Source organism: Lathyrus oleraceus, chromosome 2 (assembly GCF_024323335.1).
Source record: "Lathyrus oleraceus cultivar Zhongwan6 chromosome 2, CAAS_Psat_ZW6_1.0, whole genome shotgun sequence".
Lineage (NCBI taxonomy): Eukaryota > Viridiplantae > Streptophyta > Magnoliopsida > Fabales > Fabaceae > Lathyrus > Lathyrus oleraceus.
In genome coordinates this window covers 453949285-453971573 of record NC_066580.1, presented here as the reverse complement: position 1 = coordinate 453971573, position 22289 = coordinate 453949285, and positions in this window count along the sequence as shown.

Here is a 22289-nt window from a genome sequence, read left to right as displayed (position 1 = left end):
CCGACATCAAAAGAAGACCAGACACTTACGCATGACTGGAAATCACCGAAGGATGGTGTTTACCGACACCAAAGAAGACCAGACACTTACGCATGACTGGAAATCACCGACGGATGGTGTTTACCGACACCAAAGAAGACCAGACACTTACGCATGACTGGAAATCACCGAAGGATGGTGTTTACCGACACCAAAGAAAACCAGACACTTACGCATGACTGGAAATCACCGAAGGATGGTGTTTACCGACACCAAAGAAGACCAGACACTTACGCATGACTGGAAATCACCGACGGATGGTGTTTACCGACACCAAAGAAGACCAGACACTTACGCATGACTGGAAATCACCGAAGGATGGTGTTTACCGACACCAAAGAAAACCAGACACTTACGCATGACTGGAAATCACCGAAGGATGGTGTTTACCGACACCAAAGAAGACCAGACACTTACGCATGACTGGAAATCACCGAAAGATGGTGTTTACCGACACCAAAGAAAACCAGACACTTACGCATGACTGGAAATCACCGAAAGATGGTGTTTACCGACACCAAAGAAACAACACACGCGGGTGCTGACGGGATACTGACATCCACAAGATGACAGGGCAGGGCTGAACACTTGCAGGGGGTCTCGCTGGGGAACAAGGTCACGACAGCGAGCAAACAGGAAGGAACACCAAGGATACCGGGTTGTAGGTATGAAACGGGTGACCGACCAAACGTGAATTGGTTTGTGTTCCAAAACATACAACATCCTGAAGAGGGCTAGAAAAAGCAGTCTTGTTAAAGGATGAACATTCGATTCCACAAGGAATACGAATCTTACTCTGCTGGTGATAACAATCGAAGGATTGACCAAAGAGTGCATGAGATATATTATCTATAGCCGTCAGAACGTAGATGATAACCTCGCATGGAAGATTATCCATAACCGGGTTATAGGTTGTTAAATGAATAAATCAACCGACAAGAAAGGCATCAGGGTACCAGGACTAGGTATGCAAAAGATGACCAATCAAGAGAGGATAAAGTTGCTAACTCGGAGCAAATATCCAAAAGGAAGGGAAAGACCCAATGGACAATACTGCTTGATCAAGGCAAGTATCCAGAGGGAAAGAATATCGATACCACAAAGAGGATACTGATAACTGCAAAGAGGGGATTACATCTACCGGTTTGTAGGCAGAAAACCACGGAAAAGTAACCAGTCATCATCGGGATGAGCACAAAGGGTTAACTCCAACAAGGGGATGGAAGTGGGATTTTACGACTACCAGCTAGTGGGTAGAAAACCACAAAGATAGGACTTACAGCTACCGGTTTGTAGGTAGAAGCCACAAATTCCGCTGAGGATAAGATGAATGAGTGCCGGTTAGTGAGCGACTATTCATTTATGCCCCAGGGAAGTACAAGAGACAGCCAATAGGAAGCCAATTCAGGATCGATCCAAAAAGGCAAACTGAATCAAGACTCATCCTAATGAGGAAAGAACTCAATAGGGAAAACCCATCCCGTGTAGGGAGGGAACGGAAGCAACCGTCATCCACGAGGATGTATCTCAGTGGGGAAATGGCAGGAAAGGATAGACACTTTCTGCTTAAGGGTTGGCTCTACATGGAGAAATCAGACGCACCCATATCTGCTTAAGGAAAAATCTACTAGAGAGATCTTGTATTACCAAATAGCAGGATGCATCCATCAACGGATACACGGCAGCAGCTGCAACATGAGTATCCAAATGCTATGATTATGTATGTATGCATTCTACCTAAAATGTATGATGAATGCTGACAAACAGACATGCTCAACACGCGGGTCCAGGAATCAACCATCCGGCACCACTCTTCCGGAGGGAAAACCAACGTTACCGGAGAGCAAAGAAAATCCACTGGGGACTGGGATATCAGGGAACATTTATCCTGCATGGGAGGAAGGCCACCAGAGGCTTCCGGAGGGATCGTCGGTCACAACCGGAGAAAAGAGTTCAACATACAGGCGCACGTGCCACAACAACTTATGCTGGAAATCAGGGATACCAAGAAGCAACCAGATCTCTGATGAGGATACATAAGCATTGGTAAAGCTCATCATGCCAACAACTCCGCTGAGGATCCATCTGAGGGCATGACATAGTACTGGGATGTCAATCCACCGAATACTAAATCTTCAAAGAAAAACATCCATGCTGGTGGAGAGGAAGACTGGCCTGCTGGAGAGGCGAAAGTTGAAGTCTTCAGTAAACACTCTGCTAGGGGAGCTGCCCCACAAAAGTATTTCAACAGCAACCTTGCTGGGAATGCCCCACGGTAGGGCTCAAACAGCACTCTACTGAGGATGCCCCACAATAGAGCTAACAGGGATTTGGAGAAACAATGAAAATGTTCTGTAGGACAAAGAGACAGTCATGCTCGAGATACGAACAATTGTCTTACCTGTTGGTAATCGTACCACCCTCGGGAGAGCGCTGTGGGTCTCCTAAGTATTCTTCCATCATTGTGAAGGTTCGCTTTGTTTAAGAACAATTTTTTTGAAAATTTTTGTTTATTTTGAAAACAATGATACTTTATCAATTAAAACATGCAAAACATTTGTTGAGTTGAAAACGAATAAGAGTGCAAATAATGGGATAAAAGCTCAAATAGATGTAAGGGAATGGTAGTCTGCAAAGGGCGAGACTCCATAGATCTGTACAAGTTTGAAATCGGTGATATATATTGGAGAGGGCTACATTGAACATAATGACCTTTCCTCTACCATTCTGAATTTTCGATGTATTCGGAGCTTCAGTCGACGACGAATCGAGAATCCCTGACGGATGACAGATGTACAGCACAGTCTTGTCAAGATGCAGTTACTTGCCAAATCCCTAATTTTGCCTAGATTGCCCCAGTGTGAGGTGTTCAATCTAGCGGGATGCAAATTCTTTTTTCAATGTCTCTAACTTTTGCCTGGATCGCCCTTTCGGGTGTTCGATCCACCGAGACGCTCCTTTTTGCCTAAGTCGCCCTTTGGGGTGTTCGACTTAGCGAGCTTTTGCTTTTTTTCTTTGTTTTAGGCGAAGTATTTCTTGACTGCATCGGGAATTCACAGGACGAGTGAACTTCTTTATCCATCGTAGTAAGTGTTAGAACACTGCCTGAAGAGGCTCTCTTGAAAACGTATGGACGTTCTTAGCTTGTAAAGTCCACTTGCCCCTGGAATCGGGTGTGGAAGACAAGACTTTCCTGAGCACGAGGTCACACGAGGCTTGACCTTCTCTTTGAATGCTCTTTCACTCTCTGCTGATACGACTGACCATGACACATGGCAGTTGATCTTTTCCTTTCGATCGAATTCAGCATCAGCCAACTTGGGACTTTGAGGGTGCTATTTTTCTTTTGTTTTTTTTCTTTCTTTTTCTTTCTTTTGATTTGCTTTTGTTTCTTTTGATTTGGTTTTTGCACCCTCCTCTTTCTTTTTTTCTTTTTTACTCTCCCTTTTTTTTTTTGATTTTGATTTTTTTGATGATGCCCCAGTTGGCTGTTCTGCTGATTCTCGAGATGCAGCTGAGTGATCTTCTTTCCTTGCTCAAGAAGTCGGGAAATCCCATCGGGAATCCCTTCAACATCATCTTCGTCCGCTTCGAATACAGGGAATTCAAAATTGGGAGATGACGTCCGATCATTATGCTCAATGGGTTTGAGAAACAACCTGCATAAAGATTTAGAGATGAAAAGCTCTTTGAAAAATCAAACAAGACAATCGTTATGCAGATGAAAAGATTGCTTTTATTCTTGTTTTTAAGGGTTTTTGGTGATCACCGATTTCATGCAAAAAGCGAAAAGGGAAAACAATTGGAAAAACAAATGTTTTCACATGAATTTATTTGAATGAAAATATCATTGCACAAAATGTTGCCAACAATGCCATCACTTCTCCTTTTGGCATGGGAGAAGGGTTTTTAAACAAAGTGATTATTACAGAGACTTATGAACAACTGTAGGAAAGCCCACAGTTACCCAATTGTGATAGATCCCATCGGGGACGACAACTGCCAGTATTTCTTGCATTAGCAGCTTCTGGTTTCTGAACAACCCTTCTGAAGAAAAAGTCGGCGCCAGCCCAGGACTTGTTATCTTCAAGCTTGATTAGCATTGGGACCTAAGTCTTCCAAAATCAGAATACCTGACCTCATGAGGTCTTGAACCTTCATCTTCAGCTGGAAACAACTATCCACGTCATGACCAGGAGCATCCGAGTGATACGCACAATGTTGTTCAGGCCTATACCACCACCGAGGGTTGACGGGTATGGGCGGCGGGTCTCTGGGAGTAATCAAGTTCCGCTCTAACAGAGAGGGATACAGTTCGGCGTAGGACGTGGGGATTGGATCAAAAGTGATCTTCTTCCTCTCGTTACTTGTACCAGCTTGATTACCATCGTGAGGCTGGGAAGCCTGCTGCTGAGGACGATGTTGCTGACGCTGATGCTGCTGAGCTGGTCTTCTCTGTTGCTGTTGAGTTTGAGTTGCTGGGATAGTCACAGCAGCTGCCTGACGATACTGTCCTCTGTTTGCGCTCCTCCGACGGTGCACAGCATTTGTTTCACTTTCTCCCCTTTTGGGTGCCCCAGAGTATGTCTTCTTAGAACTGGAAGAACTTGAAGAACCAGGATGGCGAACCGGAGCGCGGGTTGCTCTGACATTGACAGTCTCTGCAGCAAAAGGCTGTTCACTGATTCTGATCCCCCTCAATTCATCACCCACATCAAAATTACTGGCGGGAGCGGCAGCAGCAACATTATCATCCACAGGAACACCCACTGGTGAAGCACGGTTGGCAGCTGGAATCACAGCTTCCAGTCTCTGGGCTAAGGCACGCAGCTCCTCTTGCCCCTGAACAACTCCTTGCATCGTTGTTATGAACTGGGCCATGTTTGCCCTCATCTCAGCCAACTCGGCTTGAACCTGGTCCATACTCCTCTGTTGATTGAGCCTGGTTGAAAACCGGTGTGGTCTTTGATCAGCTATCCTGCCTGACAAAGGGACCGGAGTGAGAAGACAGCACAAGAACACCTGTTATGCAAATGATATGAGTATGGTGTTAAATGATGCGTATGATGCACATGATATGCTCATTTCTCAGGCATTCAAAGAGCCTGACCCATCCTCAAAAGATGGCAACCTGCAGCAACAAGAGAACAACAGATACAAGGAAAAAATGAACAACAGGGAAATGCTGATAGCCTTATATATACATAAGGGTAGAAAAGTCATACAACCAAGATCAGCAGAATATTCTCAAAGTACAAAGAAAAAAGAATCCCATCCAACAAGCCTGGAGGTGATTCTCAACAAAAAAATACAAACAAAGATACAGTCTACGGCAGACGGTCTTCTGGAATGAGGGTCTTCAGGTAATGACACTGGTCTATCAACAGTGAGCATTCCGAACAATCTGGTAGGGGAGTGATCTTCTCCTTCAATTGTCTTCTAAGTTCTAAGACTTCTCCTCCAAGATACTCCTCTGACTTCTGTCTCAACTCCATCTCTTTCTTCAACTGAGCGTCTTTGTCTTTGAGTTGCTTCTCCAAGTCTCTGATCTTCTTTTGGTAGTTGACTTCTGCTCTCTGCAGTCTCAGACATTCCCTATGCTCTGTATCCAACATAGATTCCATCTCCTCATATGACCTCTTTTTCCCCCTTGCTCTACCAGCATCCTCTCCTTGCACTTCCCTGAGTTGATGGGCCAAGTGCAGCTTATCAGCTTTAGCCTTGTACAGTTCCATCTGAGTGTCTTGCTCTTTTTCTCTCAGACGACGACTCTCCATCAATGCTTGCTTATAGTGCTCAGCAGGCACACTATCAGCGAGTACCAAGGGTGGTTGCTCTTGCAACGGCTCCATCCTATCGTAGGGAAGCAGCAAAGTTTCCACTCTCTTCTTTACCCAATCGGTGTAATCGGGCATTGCAATGGCAAACTTCTTTCCTAAGACGGATCCATCCTTCACTCCAACATCTCTCCAGGCTTTCCCTATCTGCACCAACTTAGCAGGGTCATCCTTCTTCTCAAAACAGAAACTCTCAGCTATCTCAGCTTCGAGCGATCTTCTACACATGACAAACCCTAGCTGGCGAAGGGAGAGAACTGGGTTGTAGTTGATGCAACCCTTGGTCCCTACGAGTGGCACGCCCCGGAATTCACCACAGCTTAAGATAACATCCTTCACATCCATCCGGTACGACTGCCACCTGATGTCGTAAGAAGTGAGCGACATGACCCTCTGAGTCCACTTCAGAGTGCTCTGGGTATCCACAAATGGTCCACTGGCTGGCAGAAGAGACATGAACCATTTGAACAGAAGAGGTAGGCAACATCTAATGGCTCCACCCTTACCATGCCTACTGTGGATGGCATAGTAAGTATCTGCTAAGAGGGTAGGGACTGGATTCCCTCTGATGAAAATGCTGATGGCAGCATAGTCAATGAAGTTCGGCATACTAGGAAATAGGATGATCCCATAGATCATGGCAGCTAGCTGCGTGTGAAACACTTCCCAATTACCCTTATCTGCTTCAGCTCTGGCTACTCTCAACAGAAACTTCAATGGCAGACCTACAACCTCCCCACAGGGCTTCCAATTCTTACCAACCTCCTCAATACTCAACTGGAGAGCACTGGCAATCAATCTGAAGTCGACCTCCTTTGGGACGTCCAAGAAGGGAGTCTGATGCTGTACTGGGATACTCAACAGGATAGAATACTCCTCGAGAGTAGGTGCTAGCTGATAATCCTGGAAAGTGAAGCATCTGAGCTCTGGATCATAAAACTGTAGTAATGTCTGCAGAGGCACTGGATCCACTACCGTCTTCAGCACTGTCAGGATGTCTCCATACCGCCCAACAAAACTCTTCAATCGGTCGTCTGTCACGAGGCTACCCAACTCAACTAGCGGAGTCAACGGCTCACGGTGGAAACTGTAGGAACAGGTCTTCCGCTTCAGCTCAGGAACTGTTGCCATCTCTATCAGTAGACAAGCTCGGGAATGTACCTGAGAAATGATATGCATGCAGAGATTAGTTTTTTTTCTTTTTCTTTTCAATGCGTTTCTTTTGAAAAATAAATATGCTATGATGCACATGATGCAGACACGGCTGGCTGGTTGTGCAAACTCTGACTAGGTCGAAGCTTCAGTCGGAATCAGAACATAAATCCAACTTAGGGTTAACTGATCATACTGTCTGAACAGAAAGTCACCATCAGAACCAATAGTCACCAACGGTACCTGTAATGAATAACCCTTCCCCACTCACGGGTGTAGTCTAGGCCAGGGTAAAGCTGAGAGAAACGCAGCATAAATAACCTTCCGCGGAAATACTATCATATACACACCCGAAGTATGTAACGACAGTATCCCACCAGGGTCTGAACTGCTCGTGATATCAATGTTCCGCTAAGTGGCGCCATACCACCCGCTTCCCACGAACCACTCTATTCCTAGGTATCCTAGATTTCACTCACGGTCTGGGTATTGGACCTTTTACCTCAACTGACTCCCCCCCACACAGAGAAAAACAGACAGCCAGCCAGTAATGAATAATGAACATGAATGCAAACATCAATGCACACAATCAATGCAAACAATAAATGTACATATATACAATGAATGCAATAAAATATAACAAGCAGAAAGCAACCAAAACCCTAATCCTAGAGAGCGCTAGGAGAGACTCGCTCAGGGAAGATGGACCAGCATAGGTCAACTTCTCTATATCCCCAGCAGTGTCGCCAGCTGTCGCATCGCGCGAAAAACCGGCGGGAAAAGAAAGAAACAACAGAGCCGCCACCGTGCGTTATTTATCCCAAAAGAGGGAAAGGAAACGCTCGAAGTAAACCTAGGAAAGAACATGGTCTCGCGACCAAAGAGAATGGGTTCGGGAGTCGGTTATGCGAAGGGAAGGTGTTAGGCACCCTACGCATCCGTAGTACTCTACGGGATCCACGCACAAAAGGAAGGAATAATGGTTGCTAAACACTGCTCAAACTCACACACACTGGCTGAAAAGAGACAAAAGAAACTGACTGAAACTGACTCGGCAGGACATCGTATCCTGGGCCTACTTAGTCTATCAGACATAGACATCAGAGTCGAAGTAGTTCGGACTGGGGAAACGACACGTGCTCGCTAGGATGTCGCATCCTATGCATACGTATCTTCTCGGACGAGAGAAGAATCAGAGCATTCGTAGTTCGGCTGACACGCACACAAACAAACACACAAAGGCAAACGTGGAGCCCGACTGCCAATCGATGGACTTATGTCAGCATCCGAACCTAAAACACACGCAAAGAGGCAAACATGGAGCCCAAACGCCAATCACTGGACTTACATTGACATCCGAACCTAAACGCACACAACAGACAGATAGGGAGTCTGGGACTCAGCCTACAACTGTCAAACACAAACAAACAGACAGCAAATGCTAAGGAGTACGGGGACTCGAGCCTAGCAAAGGTCAAACAACACACACACAAAAAGAAAAAGGGCGCCCGGAGAGATCAGCTCAATCTCCTGCCTACATACTTCATCTGGTGTGAAGATCAGGGCGATGTAGTTCCCCTACGCAGGGACAAGGATCTAGCCTAACCAGATAACAGAGGGAGACACAACACTAGGGAGACTACGACTCGAGCCTAGATGTTGTCATGCAAAGTCAACCCTAAGTTATGGTTTCTAGCTAAATGGCACAAGGGCCAGCCTATCCTAGACAAGGCTTGCACAGGAAGCAAGGGTCTCGATTGCAACGAGGGCAAGAGAAAGGGGAGGTCTCAATCACAACAAGGGTGAGAGAAAAGAGTTAGTGTTAGTGGTTAGTCAAACTCGGCAAGACATCGCGTCTCGTGCCTACGTATCTCATCTGAACATGAGAATCAGAGTTGCCGTAGTTCGGCCGAACAGTTCTAAGTATGGCTCACATAGGAAGCAAGGCACACAGACTTGACTTGCACAGGAAGCAAGTCAAGCGCAACCTACCTTGCACAAGGGCAAGTCTAAGCTAAACCTAAAGAGGCAAAGCAAACAGGCAATCACACAAAGCACACTCTATATGCATACAAGAGGCTCAAGCAAAAGGTTAGGCACTAGGGCCAACTGTAATAGGGTAAGTGTTGCTCTTAACCTTGCCATTGAGAGGCTAAGGTGAAGCAGATGAAAGGATGAAGTGAGGATGAGACCTCACAGCTCTTATCCCTGGCCAGGGAGAGCTAATAGACAAATGAGCATGGGTCCAGAAAGTGGGAACCCTTCTATACTCGAAGACTCTGACACTGTACACTTTGTACAAGATCTTGGGTTTGTATCCCAATGCATCAACCATATGATGGGAGCAATGAGATGACTCACTGAATAGTGGGGGATAGGCTACTTATCCCTACCTTCCACCAATTGCCTCAAATGAGGACTTTTCCTGCTTGGGACAATTTTAAACACACACAAGCATTGCCTCTTAAGGAGGACTTCAGACAGTTTGCCCGGTCAAATAACAGACCGGGTCTCCAGACTACATGAAGAAGAAGTAATTATACCTCAAAAGCAATTGCTAAATAGCAAAGCAAGCAAAAAGCAACTAAAGGGTACCTGAGAAAAACCAAACAAATCAGTATGCAATTAAACAGTTAAAACCAAAAGGAATGGATAATCAGTCAACCACAGAAGGTCAACTGTGCAAAGCAAGACTCAAACACATGAGTCAAACCATCTACAAAACAAAGGTTAGTTCATATGTAAACAAATCCAATCACATTTGTATGATCTCAATGGCACTATGCTCAACCTGAAACAGATGAACTCAACATAAGTCCAAAGGACCACTAGGGCTAGCCTAGGGTCAAAGATGAAAGAAAAAGTCAAGGCAGCAAGGAAAAGTCAACTCAAAGTCAAAGTCAACCAATTAGAAAGCAATCACAATTGGGCCCACAATCAAATCATGCATTATGATCATTTCATGCACAAAGGGATACAAATCATGGCAAAGAAAACATACAAAAAGTCAACAGCAAGACTTGCATCAAAAGTCAACTCAAACAATCTCAAAAATCATCAAATAAATCACACTCAAACCTAACATATAACATGGTAGACATGTAAAATTTCATGGCATTTGGATGAGAGGAAAGCAGTCAAATAAAATCATGAAGTCAAACCAAAGTCAAGTAAGCACAAGGAAAGTCAACAAGCATGGGTCAACTTCAAAAAATCATATCAAATTGAAAACAGATGAGAAATGAATGAGATTAACACCAATGCAAAGCTTGAGAGGTCTAGTTATCACATATGAAATTTCATGGACATACAATAAGATATGAGAATTTCACAAAAGATTTGGCAATGTGTATCACAAAAAGTCAACAAATGACTAAGCATGGAAGAAAATTCTCAATAAAATGGAAAACAGCAAGATTAATTCCAAGAAAATTCATACACAAACGAGACATGTGATAGATGATTCATGCTAAATTTCAAGTGATTTGGATAAGAGGAAGCATGTGAACAAAAATTGGGAAAATACATGATCATGGTATAGCACCAAATGTAACACATAACTTCAGAAAATCATAAATCTCAATCCACAAATGATAAATGCACAAACTTTATATCAAAATGAAGGTGAACATGTCTAGTTTCTCCACAAAAAATTTCAAGCTCATTGGATGCAACAAGAATATTTCACAATTGAAATGGTAGGATGTATCATTTATGCATACATGTCAAGAGAATAATTATCAATTAAAATCCAGCCAATGGAAAATTAATTAAAAATCATGATTAAATACTAGACACTCTTGTGAAAATGATGGAAAAAGTTTCATGATTTTTGGATGAAAATTGAAAGAGAAATTAATTTGTGAAGTTGGGTGATTAATTGGGCAAAACATGAACAAAAGCATGAGCTAGATGGTCAACTTTGGAGTCAGCGTGGCATTAGTGTAATATTGGCATTCACTAATCTAAACTGCAGCGTTTTGAATGGCCAAGCGAAATGTTCCTATTGGCTAGCTTCCAATGTAACAGTAAAACAAGCCAATACAGCCAGTAGCAAACGAGATTTTCTGGGCAGCTAGGGTTTGGCAACATGGTTCATGGATTCAACAATCACCAACATAAAATTCGACCAGCACAACAGCATAGCATCATCACACAAATAGGCACGAATCATGAACACCCAATATCATGCATCATCAGCCAACAACAACATAGCATAATCATGGGATTTTCTTATGGGCAGAGCAAATTTAACAGCAGCAGCATACACACATTCATACAAAATTCGACCAAGCCTCAAATGATAACTTTATGCAATCTTCATGCAAACACCAAGCAAACAGCATGGTAAAACAAATATTCTTCATGACATAACAACAAAACAACATAAGCATGAAGATTTCTGGGCAGGATTATGGTTTGGTATGAACAGCAAGGCAAACATTCATCATCATGCATCTCAAAATTTTATGAACCCAGAAATTAAAATCAACTAAACCAAAAGCTTCATTCAAACATGGTAATGACAAAACCAAGCATAGTTTTCAGCATAACAAACTATAGAGTGAGATTCGACCAGAAATGCAAATGACCAATAATCTTATTTTCCAGATTTCTCCCTCATGTCACCACCATATCACATGAAACAAATTGCAATGGAACAAGCAGCTAAAAACCTATCTAAAACAACCCATAGTTTGGCAAATGGAAGAGGTCGAATACCTACTTGTTTTTGAAGAAAACTGACGTGCAGTGGTGTATTTGATACTACAGCTCGAAACAAGTGGCTCTTGTGCTTTATGTTGATGGATGATGAAGCTATTTCCAATCCAGGATGCACAAGCTAGCTTGAAATGATTTCTGCCATGGAAGGGTGCCTTGAAGATGCAGTACTCGAATGAGAGTTCCAGTTAGCAATTGATGGTTCAAAAAGCCTCTAAATGTTGTTCAAGTAATGAAGGAACCAAGGATTGCTCGTGTGCTTTTATGGTTTGCTCAGAATTTTTCAAAGTGCCAAAATGCAAGAAGAAATGAACTGCAGTTTTCTGTGGTTTTCAAGTGGTGGCTAGGGTTGCAAATGGCAGAAAAATGCACTTATATGTGCTGTTTAACAAGACTTAATCAAAAGCTAAACCGATTTTTGCTTAATGAATCTATTTGCCAAAATTGCTAAGTGGAGCAAGTGGAAATGGAGGTGTGTGTTGGGCACGATTTTGGGCCCTTAAACCAGCTGCAGATGACCTATAATCCACCTGTTTTTGGTCTGCATAGTGAAATACCAACTTGTTTTTACTTAATGACTCCATTTGCCAAAATATGCCAATTTTGCCTTTGGTCCTAAATGATGACACAATAGTGGTATGAACATGATTTGATGCTTGGAACATGTCACAAATATGGTATAAAGTGGATCCCAATTGGTTAATTGTGCAAAAAGTCCATAGATCAAAAAGTCAACTTTGAGTCAAACTTTGATTTTTAAAGGAATAGGTCCAAAAATGCCATTTTGAATGGTAAGGTTTTGATGAATGAAATTTATATTTTTGGAAAGAGGATGAAAAATGTGGTGTGTAGGAAAAAACCCCACCAAATTTGGCCTTATGGTTTGAGAGATATGGCTTGTTGAAGTTCAAAAATTGGTGAAAATGATTTGATCATATCTTGACAACCACACATGGGATTTGAGAGTTCTTGGACTTTTTGAAAATGGGAGAACAAGATCTTCAACTTTCATGTTGGGAAAAAATTCATTTGAAGCTTGTATCATGATGCAAGTTGAGGATCAAGAAGTTTCTATTTTTGGCAGTTGAAATTACAGGTCCAGTTTCTATTTCTGGAAATTTTCTGATTTCACTTGATTTTCTTCCATGATGTTGATTGCCATGACACATAAGGTCTATTAGGACATGAATAAGCTCCTTCAAACCATTTCCATCCATCAAAACCATAAAATCAACCACAGTTGACCAACTTTGACTTTTCTAGGGTTTTGGACTGACTGAACCACTTCTGATGAAATCCAAACCCTAATTCCTTGAGAACTTGACTTCAAATGATGTCCCAAGTTGTATGAACTCTTGATTATTGACCATGGTGCCCAAATTCCACAAGAATGGCCACCATCCACTGCTTTGACTGATTGTTGACTTTTTAGGGTTTCTGCCTGGCTATGCATTGACTGATGACCTCTGAGCCTTCAACCCTTGACTTGAACACTTCAAATGGTCCCCCAAGTCATGTGAACTTGTTGGACAAACCCTAGGGCTTTGATTCCTTGAGAAACAACTTTGCTTGATTGGTTGACTGATCTCCTGATCAGTTTGACCTAATTTCTTGCTTGCTTGCTCTTGAGGCAACTGGGGACAATGCAATGCTATGCAATGTATCATGATATGCTATGACCTAATATGAAATGGTATGTACAATGATAGGTGCAAATTTGAGGTGCTACAGCTGCCCCTATTCAATCAGCTGGGAACCCGAATGGATGAGAGCAACGGCTGTCAGACTTTCAGGGTAAACAGGGATTGAATACTAAGAACCGTAGAAATTTGCACCGACTGGGATCCACCAATGGAAACGTTCACTGGGACTTGATTCTTATTACTGGTTTTTTTTTTTTTTTTTTTTTTTTTTTTTTTATGTTTTCAAAAGGTACGGCCACATCCAGACATCGCAATGACGATGAATGGGAAAAGAAATCACAACTAGATGCCAACGGACAATCTAGGAAACACTCAACGTTCACCAAGGCCGACGGAGAGGTAAATCCACAGGGGGACAGGTACAACTAGACGTCATAGGACGAATAGGAAGACTCACGTTTATCGACACCAACGGAGAGGAGGAAAACTCAGCCAGACGTCATAGGACGAAAGGGAGACTCACGTTTATCGACACCAACGGAGAGGAGGAAAACTTCAACCAGACGTCATAGGACGAAAGGTAGACTCACGTTTATCGACACCAACGGAGAGGAGGAAAACTTCAACCAGACGTCATAGGACGAAAGGTAGACTCACGTTTATCGACACCAACGGAGAGGAGGAAAACTTCAACCAGACGTCATAGGACGAAAGGTAGACTCACGTTTATCGACACCAACGGAGAGGAGGAAAAACTCAACCAGACGTCATAGGACGAAAGGTAGACTCACGTTTATCGACACCAACGGAGAGGAGGAAAAACTCAACCAGACGTCATAGGACGAAAGGTAGACTCACGTTTATCGACACCAACGGAGAGGAGGAAAAACTCAACCAGACGTCATAGGACGAAAGGTAGACTCACGTTTATCGACACCAACGGAGAGGAGGAAAACTTCACTAGGGAAGGGAGGGCGACGTTATGAACATCGAAAAAGGATGTTTACCGACATCAAAAGAAGACCAGACACTTACGCATGACTGGAAATCACCGAAGGATGGTGTTTACCGACACCAAAGAAGACCAGACACTTACGCATGACTGGAAATCACCGACGGATGGTGTTTACCGACACCAAAGAAGACCAGACACTTACGCATGACTGGAAATCACCGAAGGATGGTGTTTACCGACACCAAAGAAAACCAGACACTTACGCATGACTGGAAATCACCGAAGGATGGTGTTTACCGACACCAAAGAAGACCAGACACTTACGCATGACTGGAAATCACCGACGGATGGTGTTTACCGACACCAAAGAAGACCAGACACTTACGCATGACTGGAAATCACCGAAGGATGGTGTTTACCGACACCAAAGAAAACCAGACACTTACGCATGACTGGAAATCACCGAAGGATGGTGTTTACCGACACCAAAGAAGACCAGACACTTACGCATGACTGGAAATCACCGAAAGATGGTGTTTACCGACACCAAAGAAAACCAGACACTTACGCATGACTGGAAATCACCGAAAGATGGTGTTTACCGACACCAAAGAAACAACACACGCGGGTGCTGACGGGATACTGACATCCACAAGATGACAGGGCAGGGCTGAACACTTGCAGGGGTCTCGCTGGGGAACAAGGTCACGACAGCGAGCAAACAGGAAGGAACACCAAGGATACCGGGTTGTAGGTATGAAACGGGTGACCGACCAAACGTGAATTGGTTTGTGTTCCAAAACATACAACATCCTGAAGAGGGCTAGAAAAAGCAGTCTTGTTAAAGGATGAACATTCGATTCCACAAGGAATACGAATCTTACTCTGCTGGTGATAACAATCGAAGGATTGACCAAAGAGTGCATGAGATATATTATCTATAGCCGTCAGAACGTAGATGATAACCTCGCATGGAAGATTATCCATAACCGGGTTATAGGTTGTTAAATGAATAAATCAACCGACAAGAAAGGCATCAGGGTACCAGGACTAGGTATGCAAAAGATGACCAATCAAGAGAGGATAAAGTTGCTAACTCGGAGCAAATATCCAAAAGGAAGGGAAAGACCCAATGGACAATACTGCTTGATCAAGGCAAGTATCCAGAGGGGAAAGAATATCGATACCACAAAGAGGATACTGATAACTGCAAAGAGGGGATTACATCTACCGGTTTGTAGGCAGAAAACCACGGAAAAGTAACCAGTCATCATCGGGATGAGCACAAAGGGTTAACTCCAACAAGGGGATGGAAGTGGGATTTTACGACTACCAGCTAGTGGGTAGAAAACCACAAAGATAGGACTTACAGCTACCGGTTTGTAGGTAGAAGCCACAAATTCCGCTGAGGATAAGATGAATGAGTGCCGGTTAGTGAGCGACTATTCATTTATGCCCCAGGGAAGTACAAGAGACAGCCAATAGGAAGCCAATTCAGGATCGATCCAAAAGGCAAACTGAATCAAGACTCATCCTAATGAGGAAAGAACTCAATAGGGAAAACCCATCCCGTGTAGGGAGGGAACGGAAGCAACCGTCATCCACGAGGATGTATCTCAGTGGGGAAATGGCAGGAAAGGATAGACACTTTCTGCTTAAGGGTTGGCTCTACATGGAGAAATCAGACGCACCCATATCTGCTTAAGGAAAAATCTACTAGAGAGATCTTGTATTACCAAATAGCAGGATGCATCCATCAACGGATACACGGCAGCAGCTGCAACATGAGTATCCAAATGCTATGATTATGTATGTATGCATTCTACCTAAAATGTATGATGAATGCTGACAAACAGACATGCTCAACACGCGGGTCCAGGAATCAACCATCCGGCACCACTCTTCCGGAGGGAAAACCAACGTTACCGGAGAGCAAAGAAAATCCACTGGGGACTGGGATATCAGGGAACATTTATCCTGCATGGGAGGAAGGCCACCAGAGGCTTCCGGAGGGATCGTCGGTCACAACCGGAGAAAAGAGTTCAACATACAGGCGCACGTGCCACAACAACTTATGCTGGAAATCAGGGATACTAAGAAGCAACCAGATCTCTGATGAGGATACATAAGCATTGGTAAAGCTCATCATGCCAACAACTCCGCTGAGGATCCATCTGAGGGCATGACATAGTACTGGGATGTCAATCCACCGAATACTAAATCTTCAAAGAAAAACATCCATGCTGGTGGAGAGGAAGACTGGCCTGCTGGAGAGGCGAAAGTTGAAGTCTTCAGTAAACACTCTGCTAGGGGAGCTGCCCCACAAAAGTATTTCAACAGCAACCTTGCTGGGAATGCCCCACGGTAGGGCTCAAACAGCACTCTACTGAGGATGCCCCACAATAGAGCTAACAGGGATTTGGAGAAACAATGAAAATGTTCTGTAGGACAAAGAGACAGTCATGCTCGAGATACGAACAATTGTCTTACCTGTTGGTAATCGTACCACCCTCGGGAGAGCGCTGTGGGTCTCCTAAGTATTCTTCCATCATTGTGAAGGTTCGCTTTGTTTAAGAACAATTTTTTTGAAAATTTTTGTTTATTTTGAAAACAATGATACTTTATCAATTAAAACATGCAAAACATTTGTTGAGTTGAAAACGAATAAGAGTGCAAATAATGGGATAAAAGCTCAAATAGATGTAAGGGAATGGTAGTCTGCAAAGGGCGAGACTCCATAGATCTGTACAAGTTTGAAATCGGTGATATATATTGGAGAGGGCTACATTGAACATAATGACCTTTCCTCTACCATTCTGAATTTTCGATGTATTCGGAGCTTCAAGTGGTGGCTAGGGTTGCAAATGGCAGAAAAATGCACTTATATGTGCTGTTTAACAAGACTTAATCAAAAGCTAAACCGATTTTTGCTTAATGAATCTATTTGCCAAAATTGCTAAGTGGAGCAAGTGGAAATGGAGGTGTGTGTTGGGCACGATTTTGGGCCCTTAAACCAGCTGCAGATGACCTATAATCCACCTGTTTTTGGTCTGCATAGTGAAATACCAACTTGTTTTTACTTAATGACTCCATTTGCCAAAATATGCCAATTTTGCCTTTGGTCCTAAATGATGACACAATAGTGGTATGAACATGATTTGATGCTTGGAACATGTCACAAATATGGTATAAAGTGGATCCCAATTGGTTAATTGTGCAAAAAGTCCATAGATCAAAAAGTCAACTTTGAGTCAAACTTTGATTTTTAAAGGAATAGGTCCAAAAATGCCATTTTGAATGGTAAGGTTTTGATGAATGAAATTTATATTTTTGGAAAGAGGATGAAAAATGTGGTGTGTAGGAAAAAACCCCACCAAATTTGGCCTTATGGTTTGAGAGATATGGCTTGTTGAAGTTCAAAAATTGGTGAAAATGATTTGATCATATCTTGACAACCACACATGGGATTTGAGAGTTCTTGGACTTTTTGAAAATGGGAGAACAAGATCTTCAACTTTCATGTTGGGAAAAAATTCATTTGAAGCTTGTATCATGATGCAAGTTGAGGATCAAGAAGTTTCTATTTTTGGCAGTTGAAATTACAGGTCCAGTTTCTATTTCTGGAAATTTTCTGATTTCACTTGATTTTCTTCCATGATGTTGATTGCCATGACACATAAGGTCTATTAGGACATGAATAAGCTCCTTCAAACCATTTCCATCCATCAAAACCATAAAATCAACCACAGTTGACCAACTTTGACTTTTCTAGGGTTTTGGACTGACTGAACCACTTCTGATGAAATCCAAACCCTAATTCCTTGAGAACTTGACTTCAAATGATGTCCCAAGTTGTATGAACTCTTGATTATTGACCATGGTGCCCAAATTCCACAAGAATGGCCACCATCCACTGCTTTGACTGATTGTTGACTTTTTAGGGTTTCTGCCTGGCTATGCATTGACTGATGACCTCTGAGCCTTCAACCCTTGACTTGAACACTTCAAATGGTCCCCCAAGTCATGTGAACTTGTTGGACAAACCCTAGGGCTTTGATTCCTTGAGAAACAACTTTGCTTGATTGGTTGACTGATCTCCTGATCAGTTTGACCTAATTTCTTGCTTGCTTGCTCTTGAGGCAACTGGGGACAATGCAATGCTATGCAATGTATCATGATATGCTATGACCTAATATGAAATGGTATGTACAATGATAGGTGCAAATTTGAGGTGCTACAAGGAGCAGTAGTCAACCTTCTCTTTAACTCTTGGAAACCTTCTTCACACTTTGAGTCCCAAACAAACGCTTGCCCCTTTCTAGTCAACATCGTCAACGGTAACGCCAACTTAGAAAATCCCTCAATGAACTTCCTATAATAGCCTGCAAGTCCAAGAAAACTCCTTATCTCGGAAACTGACTTCGGAGCTTCCCACTTAGATACCGCTTCTATCTTAGAAGGGTCAACAGCAACACCGCCTCTTGAAATCACATGACCAAGAAAACTAACCTCTTCTAACCAAAATTCACACTTAGACAGTTTAGCAAATAACTTCTTTTCTCGGAGAACTTCTAAAACCATTCTCAAATGCTCAGCATGTTCTTCTTCAGATCTCGAATACACCAAAATATCGTCAATAAACACCACCACAAACTTGTCTAAATACGGATGGAAAATCCTATTCATATACTCCATAAATACTCCAGGCGCATTAGTCACACCAAAAGGCATTACAGAGTACTCATAATGTCCATACCTTGTTCTGAAAGCAGTCTTCTGAATATCCTCAGTTTTCACACGTATCTGATGATACCCAGATCTCAAATCTATCTTGCTGAACACACTCGCACCAACCAACTGATCCATCAAATCATCAATCCTCGGCAAAGGATACCGATTCTTGATCGTCACTTTATTCAGTTGCCTGTAGTCCACACACAACCTCATAGTACCTTCTTTCTTCTTAACCAATAACACTGGTGCACCCCACGGTGACACACTCGGACGAATAAATTTCTTATCCAACAGATCTTCCAACTGACTCTTCAATTCAGTTAACTCAACAGCAGACATACGGTACAGAGCCATCGATATCGGCCTAGTACCAGGTACCAAGTCAATCGAGAACTCAACTTCACGCTCTGGTGGCAATTCATTCACTTCTTCAGGAAACACATCAGGAAAATCACACACCACGGCTAGATTACCAATCACCAGTTTATCTTTAGCTTCCAAAGTCGCTAATAGCATAAACAACTCTGCCCCATCTGCTACTTCCTCATTCACCTGCCTTGCTGATAGAAACAAACTCTTTCCTTCCTCAATCTCAGGAAAAATCACAGTCTTATCAAAACAGTTGATATAAACTCGGTTAAACACCAACCAGTTCATACCCAGGATAACATCAACCTGTACTAGTGGAAGACACACTAGGTCCATCCCAAAGTCTCTACCAAAAATACTCAAAGGACAATCCAAACAAACTGAAGTAGTAGTCACTGAACCCTTCGCAGGAGTATCAATCACCATACTACCACGCATCTCAGATATCTCTAACTTAAGTTTCACAGCACAATCCCAAGATATAAAGGAATGAGTAGCACCTGTGTCGATAATAGCTACAAGAGGAAAGCCATTAATATAACACGTACCTCGGATCAAACGATCATCTGCAGAAGTCTCAGAACCCGATAAAGCAAAGACATTGCCTCCTGACTGGTTCTCTTTCTTCGGCTTAGGACACTGTGGACTGATATGACCCACTTCTCCACAGTTGAAACAAGTTACAGTCTTCAACCGACACTCTGCAGCCAAGTGACCACCTTTTCCACACTTAAAACACTTCTTCTCATTACTGGTACATTCATGGATACGATGCCCAGCCTGACCACATCTGTAACACTTAGCAGGGGCACTGGAGTCTCCCCCACTAGGCCTCTTCATCCCACTCTATCTCTGGAAACCTTTTCCAGCTGCATACGGTTTCCCACGATCATTCTGATTCTTGCCTTTCCTATCAACCCTTTGCTGATAGCTCTCTGCTCTAGCCTTGGAATCCTGTTCAAAAATCCTGCAACAGTCAACCAAGTCAGAAAACACTCTGATCCGCTGATACCCAATAGCCTGCTTGATCTCGGGACGTAACCCGTTCTCAAACTTCACACACTTTGAAAATTCCCCAGTAGCCTCGTTATAGGGAGTGTAATACTTCGACAACTCTGTGAACTTAGTAGCATACTCAGTAACAGACCGGTTACCCTGTTTCAATTCCAAGAACTCTATCTCTTTCTTTCCTCTAACATCCTCTGGAAAATACTTCCTCAGAAATCTCTCTCTGAACTCTGCCCAAGTAATCTCAGCATTCCCAGCAACTTCCAACTCAGTGCGGGTAGCAACCAACCAATCGTCCGCTTCCTCTGACAACATATGCGTACCGAACCTGACCTTCTGGTTATCGGCACACTCAGTCACTCGGAAGATCCTCTCGATCTCCTTCAACCACTTCTGAGCACCATCTGGATCGTATGCTCCCTTGAACATTGGAGGATTGTTCTTTTGGAACTCACTCAGTTGACGAGCAGCTCCCATTCCCATAACATTCGGATTCCCTCCAAGTACTCCAGCTAGCATACCCAGAGCCTCAGCAATCGCAGCATCGTCTCTACCTCTTCCAGCCATCTCTATTCTGAAAACCCAACAAGCTAAAACAATAAGTACTGATAGGGTTACACAACACCTATCACATACAGGGAAACAGACTAATTACGACTCGACTCGACCGACTATGCTCTGATACCACTAATGTAACACCCTTCTAAAATACCCCAAATTATTTAATTAAAATAGCAATATGTCAACCAGAGTAATTATGCAACTAAGGGTGTCACACAATCATTTCTCACCATTTTCCAAAATATCCTGTCATGCTCATTTATTTAATCAACATAAAACATTCGCATAATACGCAGCGGATACAAACTAACAATATTCAACCATGTAATACATTACATGTAAAGTTGTTCAACAATCAAAGGAAAACATAATAAAACATCCCGCCCCGATGTTACATCTACCAGAGCATGACCCACTAAGGAAATTTCACTAGACTCCGAACCTTAGCTTCTATTCAACTCACTGCTCGTTACCTGAAAAATAGTTGTAAGGGTGAGTTCCTCAATCGATATAATAAGCATTATAAATTAACATGTAATGCCAAGTAATTTCACACATTCATCACCCTAATCGGATCATACATTCAGCAACGGCAACATCAACTAAAATCATACTCAATTCAACCACAAAACACACGTATAATATTGGAATACATCCATTCATATTATACGCCATACAATACAAATGCAATGAGACTCCATGCATGCGGTACCGACTATTTGTGAACATATAGTTCACCTCACCGTCCAAATCCAGGCACGGCTACCAAGCCCACTAGTCCCACTCATTTGAGACCTAGTGACTCACTCACTAATTCCTCACCATGGGAATTAGCTACCACCCCAAGGGCCATGCTATGCACGCTAATTCACCTAGCATGCAAACAATCAACAACAGTCCAAAATGACTAACTCACTAATTCCTCACCATGGGAATTAGCTACCACCATAAAGGCCACCATATGCATGCTAATCACCTAGCAATGCTAAATCATCAACCACAATTCAAGAATAGACATATGCTCACACTCTAAGTCATAAAACAGTCTATTCACAAATGCACACATAACTGATTCATTCACAGCCTCATGCATACCATCACACATCATCAATATTTTATCACATAAGCATATCAGATCATGCCAAAGAACAACCACAGTATTAGCACACTCTACTAATACCTATACTACTCAAAATAACGGGAAATGATCCCTAATATATCATACATCAGCTGAATTACGTTACCCAGCTGAACAGTGAAAAACTGCAC